This window comes from Triticum dicoccoides, chromosome 3B, assembly GCF_002162155.2.
Source record: "Triticum dicoccoides isolate Atlit2015 ecotype Zavitan chromosome 3B, WEW_v2.0, whole genome shotgun sequence".
Classification (NCBI taxonomy): Eukaryota; Viridiplantae; Streptophyta; class Magnoliopsida; order Poales; family Poaceae; genus Triticum; species Triticum dicoccoides.
Window position 1 is genome coordinate 23,897,401 of NC_041385.1, and position 13,379 is coordinate 23,910,779.

At 47.4% G+C, this 13,379-nt stretch overlaps 1 pseudogene; it reads left to right on the forward strand.

Moving 5' to 3' along the window:
- The first annotated feature begins 7,147 nt into the window (after positions 1–7,147).
- Positions 7,148–12,564, forward strand: LOC119279147 (annotated as a pseudogene).
- The last annotated feature ends 815 nt before the right edge of the window (positions 12,565–13,379 follow it).

Genomic DNA, 13,379 nt, shown 5'->3' on the forward strand with positions numbered 1-13,379 from the left:
ACGTAGACACATGTTTCATCATCTACCTAAACTATGACATATGAGATAAGAGTGATCACCATGATCAAAAGCGGTATTATGTAGTAGTTTTTGAAGCGGCGATGGTTCTGAATCCCCTGTTGTGCCATGAATCTCAAGTAACTAGTTCCGGCTTCCGCTCTGCTATCAAACCCTTTCTGGCTTCCACCGGAGAAGACAGAGACCTCGGCCTGACACTCTGGCCACTCATCATACAAACCGGAACATGCCCTACATACATGTCATACCACTTCCTCGCCATCGTTGATCTATATACCTGTCAGAGATGCACACACACACACACACACACACAGATATATATATATATCATGAAGCGAATTGAAGAAAACAGTTGTGAAATAGAAGCGACATATGTAGTAAAGATAGTTAATAAATTTCATCATACCGAAAGTAATTAACTAGAGTGTGGCACCATACATCTAATAGTTTCGTTGTACTGAGACATTCGAAGTTTTGTCATGCAGAGAAAGTAACAAGTAACTAAAGAGACATGTTGTTTTTAAGCATTCCAGTCTTTCCATCTGTCCATATCCGGGAGGACGTACCAAAGCTTAGTGAAAGGCGTCATGTCCTGACGTTGTAGGACAATGCGGGTTCGGACGTCAGCTCGCGATATTTGGCCACCGTAGAACATCCCATTCTCTTCGAGGACATATTTCATGATGATGGACGCAATTTCCTGCTGGATCCGATAGAAATCATTTCGAAATCGATTATCCGGCACGGCTCCAAAGGCTTCGGCCCATCTATGGATATGGGTATCGGTTGAAGATTTCATGCAAAGTGATTGCACATCCCTTATGTACTCCATCATTAGATGGATGATGTAGAATCCATCGTTCTCACTTATTGCCGGTTACTGAATGCAACAGAAGTCAGTCTTGTGGCTGAAACAGACACCGGCCTTATTTGTTTTCTTCTTTGGATGTAGCCACCCCGCATGCTGAAGCCCATCATAGCTCTGTCCAGAACATACTTTATGTGTGTGTAATCTTTCTTCTGTATGTTCTTCGACGGGTCCAAATATAGAGTGTGGGAGTAACGAAGGTAAAGAACGATGAGAACGACACGACACCCCCCGCTGCGCAAAATACACGATCAAGTTAGCCTCCATGCGTGCAAAGTAACTATTGAAATGCACGAAAGGATGTATGTGTTATAGTGCTATCCATGGATGACTTACCCGGGATGATAAGGTAGGAGAATCGTTTATTTGTCCTTATCGCTGACCAAGAATTCTTCGATGTACTGACTCACATATTGAAGGTTGGCATCATTGATTAACAAGAATCCCTCATGCATGTAGTATGGGTCCGCGACCGCAAGACCGGTGACTTGCTCTCTCCTGACGATGTAGTTCATGTGTAGCGCATACAGGAGGACGAACGTAAAATCGAGTGTCCTCATTTGAAACATCTGGAAGATGTAATCAAACCTCAGGAAGAAGAGGTCCGCGGGGCATGTGTGGACGTACATCTTGAAATCTCAGCACATGAACCGTATAAAGTGGGTATCGTGGATCATCCGAGGCGAGGAGGCTTCTCTCTATCGAAAGCACATGGTCATGGAGTCTCATGAGATCCCCTGTTGTGGCAGCTAGTGTATTCGCCGGTACCATTGGCTCTCCCGCAACATGGATTAATGGCGCATGTTTCATCGGTACACTGTCAACCTTGGTCGAAGGCAGCTGGCTGCTAGAACCAACATTGCCAGCTTTATTGGATTTTCTCATCGTCGGTCTCTTCCTCTGCTTCTTCTTAGTGGGATGAGGTGTTGGTGGGTCTATCAGACCCTCCCTGAGCACCACCCCTAGTGTTGCCGGGCTCAGCATTGGACGACTCTGGCTAAGTAGTATAGCTTGGGTGGAACCATCATCTGGAGGCGTGTCCTGTGAGGATTGCATGAACAAAGACTTCTTGCACTCCCGAGGACGCTTCGATCTGGTACATGCATCTCATACTCATATGGTTGACTCAGTGTTACTTCCATGTCATATCCGGTATTGATATACTGGAGAGGGTCCTCGGCCTCCTCCATGTCATCATCCATATCCTCTTCCATGGGGCAGATGGCATCATTTGCCGGAACGGTTGGCCCTCCTTCCTTGTCTCTCTCGATCTCAGCAAGCAGCACAGACGATGGTTGTACTTGTGTAGGAGGGGTTATGGTCATACCTACCTGAGGTCCCGTTGGTGTGCTCCCGGCCACCTCGACATGAAGAAGATTTTTCGGCCACAGGATCGGCCAATTTTTGCATTGGCCAAGCTGCGTGGGGGTCTCGTCATCCTATCCATCGGTTTGTATCGGAAGAGGGAAACCCTCGTGGCCCGCTTTCACACTCGCCACGGAGAACCTTAAGGCGTTATCAGGCATCTGCCGGTGGTGGAACAATTGATCCTTGGGCTTCACTATAGTACCCTTCCCCACATCCACCGACCCACCCTTCATGTGGTAAAGGAGGGTGCACGGAGTGGAGTCGGCCTACAAAGACATATATGTGCAGCGTCAGAGATCCAAAAAGAACGGCAACTGAAGATTAATTAATTAGTTGAGTTGATGAAGGTGCGACGGCCCAACGTTCAAGCCAGAGATGGAGCTAGGGCTGCTGTGACAGCTGGGTGCAGGAGCAGGTGCTGGAGGAGGTGCGGGTGCGGGTGCAGGTGCGGTAGTCATACTAGGTACGGGTATGGGTCCGGTGTTCATTGAGTTGCTCCCGGTGAATGGGCATGGGAAAATCACTTGGTGGCACGTTTGGGTTTTGTTGCGCCCATGTGACCACAGTGGGAATCAAGCTTGTAAAGGCAGCTGCCATATCATGTCTACAGGCAGCCATTATCTCAGCTTTTGCTTTCTCCATCGCCCGCGCCACCTTCTCATCGATAGTCACTTGACTGAACTTCTTTCTCTGTCTTTTGGCCTCGGGGTCCTTGCTATAATAGTACTTTCACGTGGCGCCATCCCCGGCGCCGTGCACATGTCCATATTGCGGCCGCTGGCCGGGCGGCTGTCCCATCATTATGTTCATGGCACGGTTGAAAGGAGTGTCCCACTTGTACTTCACCGACGACTGAGTCGACTGAGTCGATGAGTCGCTCTTGGCCGCAAGCTTGTGTTGCTCTCTCTGCAAAATTGATCGTGAATCATTTATGAATGCGACTAGAATGTAGTAGACTTCGTTGATCAGAACCTAATATGTAAGGTGGTAAAAGGATAACTACCAGTATTCTCATGAATTTCCTAGTCGGCCCGTCACTGAAAAAAAATCTTTTTCTTGGGGTCCCACGAGAATCGGACCCTGATGAAGTCGTGCTCCTGCTGGTCGGTGAACTCAGCCAATGGGTCTGGGATCCCCTGACGTTTACGTTCTGCGTCCTCCTTAGCCCACGCGGGCCTCTTTACCGTATAACCACGACTTCCAAGGCGGTAGTACCCCATGTTCTTTGCCTGCAGCTGCTGGCCTCTCTCCGACCTGGCCTTGGCAGCTTCTTCATTGCAAGTCTCCTTGAACTTTTCAAAGTCCTCTATCGTAATTTTCAGATTGTCTACAACAATCTTGGGTAGGTTTCATGGTCTACTTGAATCACCTTTTTCACCCTAGTTTTACAAGCGCTCAATGCCTTGCTAAACTTCCCTAGGGCTTTGTTGTTGATTTTTTTTCATCGCATCATCATCCCACGGGTCGACATCGTCATTCCGACAGGGGAATAGGAATCTTGCGTGCAACCTAGTTAGGAGCAGCTTCTTCAAATGTTCATTCTTCTGTATTTTTGTGGTGTTGATGTTAGCGGTATCCCATAGGATGCATACTAGTTGGTTGCCGTAACACGCTGCCACTTCTCGCGGTTCTATTGGCTCGAACTCGCTAGGGTGCACCGCCGTGACAACCAGTCTTCCAGTGCCGAGCTCATTTGGGCGTCGTGTCCTCTTTTCCTTCTTTCCCTCGCTGGCTTGGGAGGTCCCACCTTTCGCGTTGTAGTTAGCAACATCATCAGTGCCAGTCTTAGTGCCGGTGTCATTGGTGGCATCAGTGTCGGCGCCGGCGCCACCACCGTCTTCCTCCGTCATGACAAGGGGGTCCTGACACCCAGCTTGCTGTCTCTCCTGATCCGCCAGAAAGTCGAGGTAGGCGTGTGCTTGACCTAATTGGAACTGAGAACCTCCGGCCTCATCGGTGTCCGTCATGTTTCCTAGGGTTCAATGTCATAGTCGTTTAATTATCGAGCTTAATATAATAAAGTGAATAATGACAAAAAATGACCTTTGTTTGGCCGGAAATGTCGTTTCATTCCCGTCACGACAAATCTCGAGCACTCGATATGTCCAACTTCCTAGCACAAGTCATGCCGAAATTCACGAAAAATTTCGGCATAACCTTTGCTAGAAAGTGCACATATAGAGCGCTTGAAATTTGCTGGAATGGAAATGAATCAACATTTCCGGCAAAACATAGGTCACTTAGCAATCTGTTTCCCTGCAACTGACAATAAGCACTATGTGCTGAAGTGATGTGTGTCATCACATGAATGTCAAGTGGATTCACATTACCAGAGGTGTGCAACAATGATCAAGTCTCACAACATCAAGTGCACTTTAGTTTAGGCAATAGAAGAACTTTTTAAAATCCTCAATTGGCCCTAACTAAAGAACAACAGGAAAGGAGGGGGTGGCTCACCGCGCGTCGGGGTCAGGGTCACCGGGGCTGAGGGGGTGGCTTCGGGGTCGCCGGGGCAGAGGGGGTCCTTCTCCTCCTCGTTGATCTGCAGAGAGACCAAATTTACTATATCAACAAACTAAACACTAATTTTCATTTACTCTAGCAACAAAATAAAAAACAAGCATATTAACATGCATATCCTTCCAAGAAACATATGGGTACTTTCATTTTTCTCAAAATCAGAGACAATACATGCCTGAACTCTTAGACAATATTCAGCTGATAATGGGCAATATAAGTCGCTTTTTGCACCCAAAAAAATGCACTAGCTATTGAGCATGCAGCTAGCTCTTCAGCTCTGGACACACACTCGTGAGCTAGTGTTTGTTTACAGTTCAGTTCATAGTACAAGGTTTATTCCTTGCATTATTATTGCCAAGTGAAGAAACATCAGAAAAAGCAGAGTTCAAGTCTTACACCTACTGTGGTCATCCCATTTTTAGTGACTGAACCTGGCTGTGAGGCAAAACACCCACCAATTGCATGATCGACATTCAGTGTTATACTCCGATCGAATGCGAAATGCACATTTCACACTGTTTCAGGTTGGCCTAGGTAGCTACTGGATATATTTAGAGGCAAACTGCAAGTTCCTGACAAACCAACCATGGGGTCATTTGATCAAATCAAAACTCTTTTTTAGACAAGAAAACAACTGCACCAACAAACATGAATTTACTAGTGCTACATTATTGTAGTCAACCATGTTAAATTCATAATGCCAGCAATCCTGGCTTGCTCAAACCTCAGCTCGCATCGATCACAAGCCATTGGATCAAATCAAACCTCTTCTGTAGACAAGAAAACAACTGCACAAACATACATGAACTTACTAGTGCAGTCCTTCCTTACTTGCTTACTACTACATCAAGTAAGAACATTCGAACAATAGGGAGGGGAGGAAAAGGCACCTGTCCACGAAGTGCTCGCTAGCGTTGTTGGGCGTCGCCGGCTGCTTCACGGAGGGAGGCGCTGAGGGGTCAGGGTCGGTGGCCGGCGTCGGGGTCTCCGGGGCTGAGGGGTCGGGGTCGCTGAGCCTTGTTGATCTGCAGAGATATACTGGAGCGGGAGGGGGTCAGAGAGAGAGAGAGAGAAAGAGAGAGAGAGAGACGGGGCTGAGGGGTCGGAGAGGAAGGAAGAGGGGGCGGGGGCCATACCAGAGCGGGAAGGGGTCGGTGGCGGGTGTTAGGGTCGGGGCAGAGGTCGAGTCCGGCATCGGCGGCGGCATGGGTGGTGCGACGTCGACGGCGGCGTTGGCGGCCGCGTGGGTGGTGCGGCATCGGCGGCGGGCGTGGGCGGTACGGCGTCGGCGGTGGCGTAAGAGAAAAGGGGATCGACAAGCGGCGCGAGTGAGAGACAGGAAAGAGGGGAGCTAGTGGACTGGTGTTGTAGGCAGCTTAGCTATAGGGCGTGTTGGCAAAACGTGCTATAGCTAAGTTAGCTATAGCGCTGGCCTAGCAAAAATGCGCTACTGCTAACTTTTTTTTCTTTTTTTCTTTTTATTTTTCTTAGCTATAGCGCTGTCCAGGATAAAACGCCCTACTGCTAACGTTTTTTCTATATTTTTTCTTTTTTTTTTCTTAGCTATAGCACTGCCCAGGGCAAAACGCGCTACTGCTATTTTTTTCTTTTTTTCTTTTTCTTTTTTTTCTTAGCTATAGCGTTGCCCAGGCCAAAACGTGCTACTACTAACTTTCTTTTTTTATTTATTTTTCTTTATTTTTTTATTTTTCTTGCATTTCATTTTCCACAACTTATTAGTTCCTTTTTTCTTTTTCTTTTCATTTCATTTTGCAAAACTTACTTTCTTTTTCTTTTTCTTTTTCTTTCATTTGCACTTTTATTTTTCTTATCTTTCTTTTGCAATTTCCTTCCTTTAATTTGGTCTGTCATTTGAGCAATACGACTGTTACCCTCCGGATAATAATTAGTATAATATATCTTACATCATTTGACCGCTATCGACGGTATACAAAATAGCTAGACACAGACAAGCTTTGGGGATTAGTTTGTCAGCTTGGGCGAAGACGACGCTTCAGACTGATCTTGTTCCCTCTTTTGTTCGTTGTCGAATAATTGAGCCCACGGTCGTGACTTTTCCTTCTCCAGGGATTACGATCTTTCGTAGGTAATGTAGTCTTCATTCTTCTTTTGACGTATGTTTCATCGTCATCAGCATCATCTTCCCTCATCGGATCACCGTACTGGTCATAGTCTTCCTCGTTGGCGACTCCATCCATTCCGGCGATGCTCCTTTTGCTTCTCCTCATGACAACACGGCTGGGATTGATCGGATCAGTTATGAAGAAACATTGTGTCACGTGTTTAGCGTGTACCCATGGATCATTTTTGGCGATGGCATTGACGGTACCGCTATCGGAGTCGGGTATACAGATGGTAGTGAAATGTCAGTTTTCTCTATGTACATTCTTAGCCCATCTGACTCGGAACATCGTTGCGCTATGCAATCCAGAGTAGTTAAGATCCCATATCTCTTCGACCCTTCCGTAATATCTTTAAATTACATTCCCGGTCATGGCTTCCATCATCACCCCTGAGTTTTGGTCATCACTGTTTATATCTTTCTTCACCGTGTAGAACGTGTATCCGTTGATATCATATGCTTGATAAGTCGCGAGGTTGGTCGAGGGTCCATGTGCTAAGGCGTATATGAGTGTTCTGTTCGGACAACCCTCTTCCGAGGGATTAGCCAGAACTCGCTCTTTGAACCAACGCACAAAAGTGGAGTTGTGTTCTCTAATAACTCCAGCGTCCGTCCTGTGCACCCCACGATCACGATACATCTAGGTGTTGTAGAACTACTAAGTTTGCCCTATCAAGGTTGTTTTGTCGGCCCGAGCGTAACACATTCACATCCCTATGACCGTTGGTGTGACCTTCGCCTTCGAGCCTTCCACAGTGGTTGTTGACGGGCAAACCAACAACAGGGTCTCCGGTGCCTACTAGATAACTCTCACAGAAAGAGATGCACTCTTTGGTCAGATATCCCTAGGCAATGCTTCCATCTGGACGGGACATGTTACGAACAAATCCTTTGATGACCCCATTCATCCTCTCGAACAGCATCATGCTATGCAGGAATGTCGGCCCTAGGTCGATGATGTCGCCCGCGATGTGGACACATATATGCACAATGACATCAAAGAACGCGCGCGGGAAGTACATCTCTAGCTCATTCAGTATGACAACGATCTCTTCCTATAGCCTATGGAGTTGCTTCACACTGATCGACTTTCGAGAGATAGCATCAAGAAAGTGGCATAGGTCAGTAAGCGTCTCACGCACATGTGTGTCCATAATCCCTCTGAGTGCAACCGGGAGTAACTGCGTCATCATCACATGACAGTCGTGAGACTTCATCCCACTGAACCTTTTTTTCTTAGTGTCCAGGTATCTGCTTATCTTCCCATAGTATCCGGAACTAACTTTGATTCCGACACGGCACTTGAACAATTGATCGACCTCCTTCGGATCTAAGGTGAAGCAAGAGGGGGGCAATATTGTTCTTCCTTTTTGTTTACTTTTTTGCCCCTATCTTCCTTCTCCGTCTCCGTCTCGGTCTCCTCTGACGACCTTTTACCGGGCATTTGGAGATCTTTCCTGATATTCAAAAATTCCAAGTCTTTTCTTGCCTTTGGCCCATCCTTGGTCCTCTCCGGCATGTTCATCAATGTTCCAAGAAAACTCTCAAGCATATTTTTTGTGATATGCATTTGATCAAGGCTATGAGGCGTGTCGAGTATGGGCCGGTATTCCAAGTCCCAGAAAACAGATCTCGTCTTCCATATCTTCAGCAGGCGCTCCGGCGCCTTTTTATTCGTCTTTCCCGGCGAGGGGCACTCTTACGTGGAGGACCTCGATGCTCAGCCTTACCATTGAATAGACCTCCATGCTTTCTCCATGGGTCATCCTTCTTGAGCCATCTTCGATGCCCCATGTACATGATTTTCGAAGACCCACCATCTTTCGATAGCTGTAGAGAAGTTGTATCATCCATGCACCTCGTGCATCCGCAATATCCGTGGCACACCTGGCCGGAGAGATAGCCGTAACCGAGATAGTCCTGCACCGTCGTGATCAGCGTGAATCTCATGTAGAAATACTCTCCTTTGCTTGCATCCCATGTCTTGGCCGGGGTTTTCCATAAGGTATGTAGATCCTCTTTTAGTAACCCGAGATACAGATTTATATCATTTCCCGGTTGTCTCGGCCCTTGAATAAGCATAGCCATGTGTATGTATTTTTCCTTCATGCACAACCAGGGGGGAGGTTGTATATCCATACAAACACGGGCCATGTGCTATGATTGGTGTTCTGGTTGCCAAATGGATTCATGCCATCACTACTAGCGCCAAGCATGATGTTCCTTGGATCATTTGCGAAAAATTCAAATTCAGCATTTAATGCTCTCCACTGGCTAGCATCTGCGATGTGTCTTAGCTTTGGCTCATCTCCGTCATCTGGCTTCATCCTCTCTGCATGCCAGTGCATAAGCTTTGCTTTCTTAGGATCTACGAAATACCGCTGTAGACGCGGAGTGATCGGAAAGTACCATACATCTTTCTGTGGAGCTTTCTTTCCGGCCTTTTCATATCGTGAAGCATTGCACTTTGGACAGATGGTTTTTTCCGCGTGCTCGTTCCGATATATGATGCAATCATTGATGCATGTGTGATATCTAATATGTGGCAGATCAAGAGGGCACACGATTTTCTTTGCCTCCTCGACACTAGTAGGACACAGGTTTCCCGTGGGAAGAACCTTCTTTAGATACTTCAGAAGCTCATCCAGGCTTGTATCTGTCCATTTGTTTTTTGCCTTCGTCTTTAGAAGTTCTAGTGTGAAACTCAAGCGGATCACCTCGGGATTGCAACCATAATACAAAGGAGTCATCGAGTCTACCTCCAGTTGTGCCAGTTTGGCCTCCTCTCTTGAAGCAGCTCTGTAGCTAGTCGTCTTCTTGCGAAGCAGGTCTCCAACATGTGGGTCCCGCATGGCTGAACTTAGTAGCGACGAAGATGGCGGCGTGTCCGCGTCTTCTTCTCCTTAAACTGCCTCTTCGCCATCGACATTTCCGAGGCCGTCTTCCTCTTCGGGCACATAATCGGTCATCTCTTCGTCTGGTGGCCCCATGTCGTTATTTCCTGCCCCGTCGACGTCATCCTCCTCATCATCATCATCATCATCTTCACTTATCCACCGAGTATGTCCATGCATGAAACCATGCATGAGCAGGTGCGCCTTGAATTTACCACCCTGAAAGGGGTCGAGCCTGACTCTTCCTTTGCATTTCCGACACGGACATAAAACATCCTTCAGTCTTTTTTCATACATGTCATCACTACTAGGGAAAACCTTATACGTTTATCAGTAGCACGGTTTAAAAATGGGCGCTACTGCTAATTAGTAGTAGCGAGGGGTATAAAAACGGTGCTACTACTAAGTTGATAGTAGTAGCGAGGGGTATAAACCCGCGCTGCTACTAGATGGTCTCCAATAATGCCCCAGGGATAGGCCATAGTAGTAGTGAGGGGTACAAAACCGGCGCTACTACTAAGTATATAGTAGTAGCGCAGGTAAGACCCCACGCTACTACTAAGCGTGTCCACCCCGGCCCGATCCACACTCCCAACCCCCAATCTACCCCACCCCACCAACTGTCGTCCCACTCCACCCTCCCCCGTCTAAAAAAATCCACCTTCGATCCAGATCCCCTCCTCCTCCCGTGGCCGCACGGCGCGCCAGTCGCCCTTCTTCCGCGACCTCGCCTCCCCCATCCCCCATGGAGCAGCAGAGGAGGGAGACCAGGCGCCCAGATCCACCCTTCTCCGGCCTGCGCCAACACTGGCCATGGCGCGACCCAGCAGGTGAGGAGGGAGACCAGGAGTGAGGGGGTGACGGCCATGGGCAGCTACAACGCGTTCCTGGCGACCACGCTGCCGCCGGAGCACCGCATCTATGACCCGGACGCGGAGTCGCTGTAGTCGGCCACGACCACGTTCCTCACGACGTTCCTCCGGGGCTTCGCCATCGAGGTGCTGGATGTGTACAGCGGCCCGTCCATGGGTGTCTTCAAGTTCCGGCACTGGGGCTACATGGAGGGCCCGTTCAATGGCCACCCTCCGCACGGCCGCCGCGTCGAGTTCTTTGGCGTCCGTGTCTTCCATGTAAGTTTATTTGACAGTAATTAATGGTGTATTATTGGTTTTGTTCAAAGAAAAGTGACCTGCAACCCTGTGATGATATATAGGTCGATGAAGACACCAAGGTGGAGAAGGCAGAGTTCTTCTACGAGCGTGGCAACTTCCTCACAAGCTTCTTGTCTGCGCCTGCTACTTCTGCTTCTGCTGCATCGGCTTCAGGTGGCCCTGTGATGAGAGGAGACTGAAGCGCGACGGAATCAACAAAACATGCTTGTCACTAGCTAGTATTGTCTTCAGGCTCTCTCTCTCTCGGGAGGACGCCGCCCTTCCTCTGCTCCCTGTCAAAGCAAGCGAGCTATGGATCCACCCCCACAACCACGGCATCGGCACCGGCACCGGAGGCCGTGGAGATGCAGCTCCGTCGTGCAGTCGTCGAGCCAAGGTACTCACTCCCCTCTTCCTTTTGCTTCGCTCATGGGTCATCAAATTTGCTTGCTACAGAAACATTAGAGAGGACAAGTCAATAAAACTGAACCTTTCTTCAGAGACGAGATGAGAGGAGAAAAGTTTGATATTTTCCTGTTATTGGAGACACTAGGAAAATTTGACACTTGCGGAAATGCCAAGCTGATTAGGCATAGGAACCCAATCCATCCTGATTAGGGAGAGCCACTAGTAATTGCAGCAGACTTGACTTTGCACTCGTACGTTCAGTCGAATGAATATATGCATCACTCTTTGGCATGCCAAAACTGAGACGTGCAGATTCATCCATTTCTAAGCATCACCAATCCTGATCAGTTCCTAATGTAGATTTGGAGTTGGACACAGTAGAAACAACACACGCAACTTGACTTGATTCAGTCGGTTAATTTTACTGCTCTAGGTGTATCACGTGCCTTACTTTCTATAGTTGGATCATCACCGACAGTGTATAATTTTTTTGTTCGATTTGGATGCAGCAGTAGCGCTCCGTCGGGGACATCAACATCAGCCTCGACGGTTCGGTCGTCTACTCCTACCACCACGACTCCCCACAAAAGGTCGATCTCTCTCTCTATCTCTCAGCTGTGAGCTAGTTCCTAATACTGTTCCTATTAAGAATCCAATCCATCCTGGGGAGAGCCACTGTAGGTACTACAGCACACCTTCTTTATGGATATTAACATGCCTGTCTGAAAAACATACATAGTAGGTGACACTAGTAACTCAGCAAACTTGACTTTGCACTTGTACGCACAGACAAATGAATTTGCATCATTCATTGTTTGGCATGTCAAAACTGAGACATGCAGATTCATTTGCAAGCATCACTGATGCAGATCGGTTCCTTCTCTGTTTGTTGGAAACTGAGATTTCTTCTCTGTTTGGTTGGTGCAGTGATGAGCGAGCAACTTTGGCAAGCACCAGGCCAACTGGAAGGCAGGCCCCATCACAGCCAAGAGCATGCCGAAGAAGGTGGCGGCGTATGTATGATGCTTGCTTCTTCTAATCTGCCGTCTTATGTCATGCCTGTAGTGTATGGTGGTTGTATATATATGGTGATGATTTTATTTGTTTCTTTCATTTGGATGCAACAGATGTGGTCCATGGATGTTAGAATGAGGAACTGTATGATAGTAGATACGGCAACAGTGTAATAGTATAATCAGGAATAACGACATTTCCATCACTACTGTGTTTTCTTGAACTGTATGCATAAAATGGAATTTGTCGATTTTATTTTTTTTAATTCCTAATTCGTTAGTAGTGGCGTGGGGACAAATTTGCACGCTACTGGTATTTCATTAGTAGTAGCGTGGGTTCATAATAGTAGTAGTGTGGGTGGAAACGCGCGACTACTAACTTTGTTAGTAGTAGCGCGGGTTGAACCCACACTACTACTAACTATTAGCTGTAGCGCGATACTAGTAGCACGGGTTCCTGCGCTGCTAGTAGCCATTTTACCCGCACTGCTAGTAGCCTTTTCCCTAGTAGTGCATCCACAGCGGATTGCCAGTATCTTTCCACCATCCTTCCATTGACCTTCATGATCACTTGTGCGCGGAGCAAATATTATAACTACATATATATGCATGTATGGATCAAATTCATACAAAAATTCGGCATGACCTTCCCTAAACATAGGACATATTGAGTTTGCCCGAAATTCGCCGAAACGGAATTGAATCAACATTTCGGCAAAACATAGGCAGCTCATGTCACTCACATGACACACACAATTCGGTATATTCATATCGCACATAATTTCGGTCCTAATCGCAAACACACATATTTCCATTCTTGCACAACTCTTTTTTTGCTCACCTATTTGTCGAGAGGGATATCGAGCACCTTCTTATAATTAGCCAGTAGCTCTAGATAGTGAGGTACCTACATAATAAATATAGCTCCAACTATCTAGGGAGAGAGAGAGCTATGAGAGGGAGGAGGGAGGGCATTAATGGAGGGGGTGGTGGAGG